This window comes from Drosophila arizonae, chromosome 2 (genome assembly GCF_054131065.1).
Source record: "Drosophila arizonae isolate 15081-1271.41 chromosome 2, UAZ_ARI_1.0, whole genome shotgun sequence".
In the NCBI taxonomy this organism is placed as follows: Eukaryota; Metazoa; Arthropoda; class Insecta; order Diptera; family Drosophilidae; genus Drosophila; species Drosophila arizonae.
Genome location: NC_142922.1, coordinates 15,746,182 through 15,755,303, shown reverse-complemented (window position 1 = coordinate 15,755,303; position 9,122 = coordinate 15,746,182). Strand labels below are relative to the sequence as shown.

Sequence of the window (9,122 nt, the reverse complement as noted above, 5' to 3'; positions counted from 1 at the left end):
CGCCTTGTTCGCGCTTCCTGTCGTTAATTCTGTTGAAAACATTTTATTGGCCATCGAAATGCAATTAAAAGCCATAAAATATGTGAAAAATAAAACAAAAGACAATATGCTGCAGCGGGTTAAGCAAACGAAGACGGCGCTAAAGGTTTTTGATTTTTAACACCCTTTCTAAACCCTTTCTAGAAGCTGGCATGGGACTCAAAAGATGTGTGAACATTTGGTGTGAACTTGTAAAGCCTTCAAATGGAACTGCAGGCAGGGGACCAGAGGACTTTTGACAATAAAATAAATAATAAAACCTGAAATTTAACGCATTGGAGATTTGTAAATAATCAATTGAAATCAAATTGTTTCTAAAACAAAAAACAAAAAAAAACAAAAAAAAAATCAAAACAAAATAATAATAATAATAATACTAATAATAATACAAAAATAAACAAAATAAATAAAAAAAAATAAAAATAAAAAAATTATTATAATACATTTATCTAATATTAATATACATATATTTAGATATTAACATAAATAAATTGAAAAAAAAAAAATAAATAAATAAATTGAAAAAAAAAAAAACTATTTGCTCATATTGACCCCGACGTGATTTGAACACGCAACCTTCTGATCTGGAGTCAGACGCGCTACCGTTGCGCCACGGAGTCAGTTGAAATCTGCCCGCCTAAATTGTCAACTTGAAGCAAAAGTCGTCAGATTCTGCATCATATTTGTAGTGGCGTAGCACTTAATCAACAACAACAAAGTATTCTAAATAAACAACATCAAGAAAAGGAAATAAATTAAAAGTGATTATTAAAGCAATTGATAACTGCAACTTTTTTTTTTTTTTTTTTTTTTAGACTCATTCACGAAAGTGAAATGAGTATATTGGTTTTGTGCAATGTCCGTCTTGCTGTCCGTCCGTCTGTCCGTCTGTCCGTCTGTCCGTCTGTCCGTCTGTCCGTATGAACGCAATCTATTTCGGCGCTATTGAAGCTAGAGACTTGAAATTTGGAACACATACTCGTGTATATCTCCGATTTATAAAGTGTTAAAATTTTCCCGATCCGCCCACTAGGGGCGTGGCAAATCGGAAAATGCATTTTCCGATATACCAGAAATCATGTTTGTTGAAGAGCTAGAAAGCTGAAATTTGGTATGTAGGTCCGCGCCAACCACCCAAGATCACAAGCTATGGCGGATATATCTCCGCCCATTAGGGGCGTGGCAAATCGGACAAAACTGTATCTCCTAAAGTTATAAACCTAGAATGCTGAAATTTTGCACGTAAGCTAATGTTTTAATTCTATGAAGATGGGTGAAAAAATTATATATCTACGTCCCTTAGGGGCGTGGCAAATCGGACCTGAAGATATAGTGATTTTTCGAATTCTGCTATATTTTAGGCACTATTGATGCTAGAGATCTGAAATTTGGTATATATACGCGGGTTGATCACCCAAGTCCAACGAGCTATGGTAGATATATGTCCGCCCATAGGGGGCGTGGCAAACCGCAAAAGTTTATATCTCCTACAATTTAAGAGCTAGAAGCTTCAAATTTGGATAGTTAAGTTACTGGTAGCCTCCTCTATCGATGCCCCAAAAATAATTTTTAAGCCTCTTTAGGGGCGTGGCATATCGAAAAATACCCTGTAATTTTCACATTTTTTGAGCGTAAGAATTCAAATTTTGCATTTAGGTAACCGGTTACTCGTTCTAAGAACTGGCTAAAATTGAGGAGTCGACGGCGACTAGGGGCGTGGCAATCGGCATTTACAGTGCCCGTATCGCGACATTTATATGCGTCAGCCATCTATTTATGCATTTGTACATATAAATAAGCTTAATAGATATTCATAATACAAAAGGAAACATTTTTATGAATTTAAAAAAATTTAAAAGAAGCTAAAATAACAAAAATTTGCAATTTACAAAAAAGTGTTTTCCGCGGGATTTGAACTCGCACCCAACCCAAACAGCATGTTTGTCAAAATAGCTAAAATAATGGTCGTCGGCGCTTCAGCCTACAGGACCACCGCGTCGCTTCGATCAATAGAAGTTAAAACGAAATCACATTATTGTTATGACGCCACATAGCAAAGAAAAGCCAGAGTGGTGGCTAGAAATTCAAAAACAATGCAAAGACAAATCAATCGCAACGAGATTCTTAGAATATGCTAGAGTACGCATTTATGTGTGCATACATACACACATACAAATGAGCGCGTGTATAAGGCTGGAATGCTTGATGCTATGCGTGCAGACTTACATATATACATATGTATGTATTTGCATATATGTATTTGAGGGCTATTTAAGAAGAAACAAATTTAAACTTATAAAATTATTCGACTAAGAAAATGAAAAGTATTAAGTGCCATTCAGTCAAGCTCGCACCTTCCCAATAAAATATCTATTTTATAAAAAACGAAAAATGTATGAAAAAAAAAAAAAAACATAGTAGAGGTTCGAACCTCCCTACTCTAACGTTACTTGCGTCGCCCTTAGCACCCGCGCCATTGCTTTGCTCGAGCACTCAGCTGCTAAAATAGAATAGCTTAATAAGAGAGCGTCATCAGACAAAACTACAGTAACGGCTAGAAAGTCCAGAAATCAATCGAAATTCTAAGAATGTGAGAAAAGGCGCGCTTCTGTCTGTACGCATAGAATAGACGATGAGTGTGTGCACATGTATAGTAAAATCACGCTGATCTGCTGCTAGCTTGAAGCCGGTATCCAATATATGGATATAAATACATGTATATTATTAAAAGTCAAAATTGTATAAATTATATACATATGCATGTAATTTGAATGCAATTATGCAATGATCATAGCAATAGCTATCGATGATTTTCCCATTTTAAATGGGATCATGCCCTGTTTTTTGTTGCGCACTAGACTTGAAAATTGCACTATATACTCTGGTTGACAGCGTTTGGGCTGTGAATGAGTCTTCTGCAATCGGTATCGCCCGACTGCAACGTTCTTACTTGTTTTTTTTTGTTGGGCTGAGGTAGGAAAAAATGCTTTATGCACCGTCAGTCATGTCGTCACTTTGACCGGTGTGTCGGACTGCATAACTGCTTACCGACTAAAAAATCCTCCTCTTCTGGGGCTCAAATCCACCTTGGAACCAGGAGATATCCCGCATTAACCTTCAAGGTGGAACCCCATTGTGTGCTCTAAATGAGCGTTGCCCTCTGTGTGCCTGCGTCCAGGTCATACTTCTTCCGCCGCAGAACCTTTTCGGCGAAGTCATAGACTTTTTTCCAAGCGTCTATGCTGCTGCACATTTGCTGTACTAACGTCTCTACTTTGACTTCACCTACTGTATCTGCCAGGTCGATTCTTTCTTCCGACCATCTTTTGCAATTGAAGAAGGTGTGTTCTGCATCGTCCATTGCATTTTCGCAGTAAATGCAGCTGGATTCGGCAGTTTTCCCCATTTTATTTAGGTACTTTCGAAAGTATCCATGTCCGGAGAGTAGTTGTGTCAAATAGAAAGACGTTTCACCGTGCTTTCTATTTATCCACTGCTCCAGATCGGGGATTATTTTAGCGGTCCATCTTCCATACCTTTCGCATGACCATCTCGCCTTCCACGAGACTATGGTTTGCTGTCGTATGCTCTTTGCCGCATGTTCTGAGTATTCTCCTCTTTGCCGAAGATTCCATATTTTTTTGCGCTCTTGGGCAAGCAAGTCAACCGGTATGACTGCTGCTATCACAGTCACGGCCGCCCCGGAGACTGTGCGGTACGCCGATGTTATCCTTAAGGCTGCTCTTCGTTGCACAGCTAGCATCGGTTTTCGCCTTACATTCGCCTCTAAGGTATCCGCCCATACTTCACTGCCATATAGCAGTATTGCATTTGTCGCTTCCATGAGGAGTCTCCGTTTTCCTGCCGTCGGGCCGTCAACGTTTGCCATCAGTCTACTCAGAGACCCCGTTGCTGTCGCTGTTTTCCGCGTGGCATACTTCAGCTGTTCCCAGAAGGTAAGTTTACTGTCCAGCCTAACGCCTAGATAGTTCACTGTCCTCTGCGTCCTTATCAGGTTTCCGCTTACTCGCATCTCTATTTCGGTTGGGATCTGCTTCCCCGTGAACAGAAGTAACTCTGTTTTATGGGTGGCAAGCTCCAATCCTCGAGAGCTGAGCCATGTCTGTGTGCGGATCATGACTTGGGTAAGTCTCTTTTGGGCCTCTATGGTGTTTCTGGCAGTAATGACGGCTGCGATATCATCGGCATAACCAATAAGGAAGGTGTCTTCAGGCATTTCCAGTCTTAGGATGTCGTCGTAGCTGATATTCCACAGGTCTGGTCCCAGGATTGACCCCTGTGCAGCTCCTCCAGTTACTCTGTATCGTTTTGTTCCAGTTTGCGTGGAGTACAGGAGTATTCGATCCTGCAAATAGCTCCTGATCATATTCATGAGGTACTCCGGTATCTGGAAGCGGTGTTCCAAGGAAGTAAGCATATCAGTCCACCTTACACTATTAAAGGCGTTTTTAACGTCCAGCGTTGCTAACAGAACAACTGGGCGCGAGTATGCATTTCCTCTTTGCGTAGCTCTGGCTGCCTGAACCACTTCATCGATAGCTCCCATTGTGGATTTTCCAGCTCTGAACCCATGTTGCCTAGGGCTAAGTCCTCCAGCAGCCTCTACTGCTGCGAGTAGTCTAGGTCTTATGAGCTTTTCTAAAAGCTTCCCAGCTGTGTTTAACATACACAATGGGCGATAAGCCGAGGGTGTATTGGGATCGCCTTTGCCTTTGCTAATGAGCACCAGTCTTTGTTCTTTCCACGCTTCTGGGAATATCCTTTCTTTTAGACATGCGTTATACATCCTAAGTAGAAAAGTGGGACGTCCTGATGCTATCACCTTCAGTATTTCTGCCGGTATATTATCTGGTCCCGGCGCTTTCTTGTTCTTCAGGGAGAGAGCTGCAATGTTGAGTTCTTCCTCGGTGAAATCTGGGACTGAACCATCGAGCTCTACGCAACTTTGTTGTTGTCTATTATCAATAATGAGATTTGAGTGTTGATATATTAAAATTGTATTAATAATAAATATTATAAGCATATCAAAGTATTTCTTTATTAATTTTAAATTCAGGAAATTGAGTAATAAATACTTAATTTCTTTCTAACTCTTGGACGGTTGAAACTAGATAAGATTGATATTATAAAGTAAATTTGTGAATTATTTTTAAGCGATTACAATAAAAAACTTTAGTGTTGTGTGTGTTTGAAAAATACTAATGACATCAAAATAAAAATCTTAGTTCCGATTTAATTCTATTCATTGACCATATCCGAGTTATACATATATAAACTTTTAAAACAATTTCTTTAACTTTTATTACATTTGTTTAATGCCTAAATTCATGGCCAATAATAACATTGAAGTGCGTACTTAAGTTTCCATTGAAATTGCTGCACAACTCCGATATCTTTATGATTCCTGCAACGCTTCAAGTTCATGAGCGACTTTAATGACCATTGCAAAGGCCGTAATCAAACAATCAAGGAATATATCATAAGATGTTGTACGAGGCGGAGAGAGGGAGTTTCAGATTGAGATGGTTTGTGTTGGAAAGTGCTCGAAATGCATTCTCTATGCAAGCAAGTGCTTCTAACGATTACATATTTTATGTGCACTCCTCAGTCTTTACGAGCCTCCGGGCACTTCTTAGCATACAAACACGACTCTGGGCAGGCAGCGAAGAGAGCTCTCATATCTTTTAATGACACTTGCCACAACAACGGCCACAATTTGTGCATTTTTGTTAAATGATTTCGTTGGCTCATATCTAAATCTAATAAGTGTACGTATATGGATATTGTGGAATATCTAAACACATATATATTTATATATATATTTTTTCATTTTTAATTTCTTTTCATAAGAAAAGTGCCCATAAAAGTCAAGGAGCGGTCATAAAGTCGACCAATCCCTCGTTGCCTGTAAGGCCCTCACTCATCTAATGCTCTCTCTCTCCCACTCTCTCTCTCTCCTCTACTCTTGCTTTCCCTCTGCCCTGTGTGTGTTGGGCTTTGTTGTGGCCAAAAGGTGTGAACTTCTCGTATATTTCTCTGCATCCTCTGATTAATATGACTCAGAAGCAACAGACGACAGGGCAATCAAAATGAAAATGAAAATGAAAATGAAAACGTAAAGCTAAAGAAAATGGATAATAAAATTATAAAATGAAATGTTTGTTCCAACTTTATTATATGCGGAATATGGTATCCGTCTTATTATTGTTCTTTTTGTCCAGGGGCTGATTTGTATCGGGCTGCTTTCCACTTTTGGCGTTTTAACAGCCCTGGGACATGTTTTGTTTGCCTTTTAATGCCCTTAAATGGGAAGGGTCTTTCTCCATTGCCACGAAGGAACAAGCATAAATAATTACTTGAAATATTTGAGATAAGTCACTCAATGTAATTCGGCTAAGATATAATATTCTGTAGGTTCCTGATTTTACTTTCGAATAAATCTATATATTCCACAAATTGGAGTTAAAATTGTTTTATAGATCTGACAAATGTCAGGGTATCTAAGTCGTCTACCTTCGTCTCATTCGGGCTTTCTCTTTACGACCATTTTCAAAGTTTCTTTTAGCGTGTTTTATGCGCGTGTCCTTTACGAATGCATTAGACGAGCAAATGAAAATGAAAATGAGAAAAATCTCCAATTCGTTTTTATGCCTCAACATCAGACATCTGACGTATGCAGCGAAACGCATGCCAATCGACAGTTATCGATAAACGTGGCGCACATCTCTGGGCACTTCAAAGGCAACGCCACTTGAGCTCAAGAGTTTGAAGACTCAGAGATCGCATCGAAGTCGCTCGCGGCATGTGGCAAACATGTGATTGCGAGCCGAACGAACAGAGCAGACAGGCTAATGAAGCCATTAGCAGCGCCTTATCGCAGCGGCCAGGATAACCGGCAAAGGCATCCTTGACAGCGCAACATTTTGCCTCGAAAAAGGTCTACAAATGCTCGCCTTCGTTTTGTTCATTGTTTGCCACAGTTTTTGGGCAACTAATACACCCAAATTAGATCAAGATCAGCTCGGGGCCATAATAGTTGTGGCAGCTGTTCTTCCGTCGAACTGAGCACCAAGCGGATTCGGTAAACCGAATGCAGTCTGTACAATCGCCCCGCTCCCTCTCCCTGCTGATCATTGCCCATTAATTTCACTCTCGACAGACGTTTGGCTCTTTCAATATCTTCATCAACATTTCTGTCTGTTCGAGTGTGTGTGTGCAGAATTTCAAAATCATGATAGCACCTGATCCAGTTGGTCATTAAGCAATTATTCAGACAAGAATTTCAGAGATCTGCAATTTTCAGGCATGAACATTGCAATTTCCCATTAGCATCGAAGCAGACAGCCTGAGCAGAAAATTGAGCAAAGTATGAGAATTAGCGTCAAACCTCAAGTTGTGTGAAATTTAACAAATGAAGTTTGATAAGTTATTTATTATTTTTATTATTTTTGTATTCTTTTATATAAAGTTCCTTCTAACTTGAGTCGTGAAACTCGTTCGCTTCTGGGCTCTCTTAAAGCTTAGCTCTCATATTTCAGCTCGCATTTCTCTAGCTCTCGCTGGCCATTAATAAGGCGCTGCTCCACATATGCACCCATAAATCTTGTTATTTATGAAAAAAAAAAAAGAATTAAATATATTTCCCATCCGGCGCTTTACAAATATTGCGGCACTTAAACACAAATGCTGCATCTAATGTGCATCTGCTGCTGCAACTCCTGCAGCGGCCACTACAGTTACGCCACTCCCCTCACTCCCCTCACCCTCACCCCACTCGCTGGTACTTGATTTTTTCTCTCACTCGCTCACTCACGCACTCGATGTCTTGTGGCTCCAGCAACACTTTCCAGGCAATTGCAGCCGCGCAAGGCGCAAGGCAAGTGCAACAAGCGTCGCACAAGTTGCAGCTACTCCTCCTGCCCCATAAAGCCCCATTCACTCTTGTCTCCTTCTTCCTCATATGCTCGCCTATGTTTTATTGCTTCCGCGCACTTTCGCTTGCCTGCCACGCCCACGCCCACGCCCCCACCCACACCCAGGCCCAGTCGTCGCTGTCGCCCAGAGACTAAGACCAGAAGCTCGTTGCAGTTACATATGCGAGAAAGTTGCAAGTGCGTTTAGCACTTGACGCAACAGTGCGCGGGTGTGGGCGGGACTTGGAGGCGCAGCATCCGCTTAAGCGGCAGCTATGCCCGTCCTCACGTTGCTGTTGTTGTTGTTGCTGTTGTTCGGCTGGTGTCTGCGCTGTTGCCACATTTTGGCGGTTGCTGCGAATGGTTTCCTGTCACATGCGCTGCCATAAGCCAGGACACAAACACACACACACGCACACCCGCACACACACCCACACACGTATGCCCCATCTGTAGCCGCGTCTGTAAAAAAGCAACAGGAGCTGCTTGTACATCCTGCAGGATACACGCTGGCAACTGTTTCACTGTTTCACTTTCGCTGCCACATTTTGTTGTCTATTCCTTTTGCCAACTGGCAAGTTGTTGCTGTTGCTGTTGCCGTTGCATTGTCATTAAACTTTAACCGCGGCATCTGTCACTGCCGCAGTCCTCCACACGGCGGAGACAGTCGACAGGAACTGCCTTAAAGCCTGCTAAATTTTAATTGCCGCATGCATTTACACAGCTCGCAGCAAAGAGACCAACAAAAAAAAAACTAGAGAGAAGTAGCAAAAATTAAAGTGAATGTGGAGCAAATGTAGCTGCCACAGTGTGTTGCAAATGCTTTTTGTTTCCTTCCATTTTGGTTACTTTTTGTTGCAACGTTTTTATGGTCGCCCATTCTGGCCACAGTTTCCATATATCAAGAATTAATTAGCGTAATGCAGTCAAGAGCGAGACGGCAATAGCAGAAGCAGCCAATTTTTTAGCCATCTTGTTGCATGCCACACAGTCGGTTAACTGCTCATAGCCTGCCTCTGCCCGGGGTCCTGGCCAACTGATCGTGAAAAGTGTTTGTCGAGCTTCTACTTATTTTTCTTTTTACACATTTTCTTTTTGGGTACCTAGAGAGCTGGTGGGGCAGGAGACGCTGTTTTTATGACCATTAAA

The 9,122-nt window shown here is 41.1% G+C and overlaps 1 non-coding gene across 1 annotated transcript; it reads right to left on the bottom strand.

Annotated features, from left to right (window-relative positions):
- Nucleotides 1-587: 587 nt before the first annotated feature.
- On the bottom strand, nucleotides 588-659 carry TRNAW-CCA (transfer RNA tryptophan (anticodon CCA)). Its single transcript has one exon. It is a non-coding gene; the product is annotated as a tRNA-Trp (tRNA).
- Between the last annotated feature and the right edge of the window lie 8,463 nt (nucleotides 660-9,122).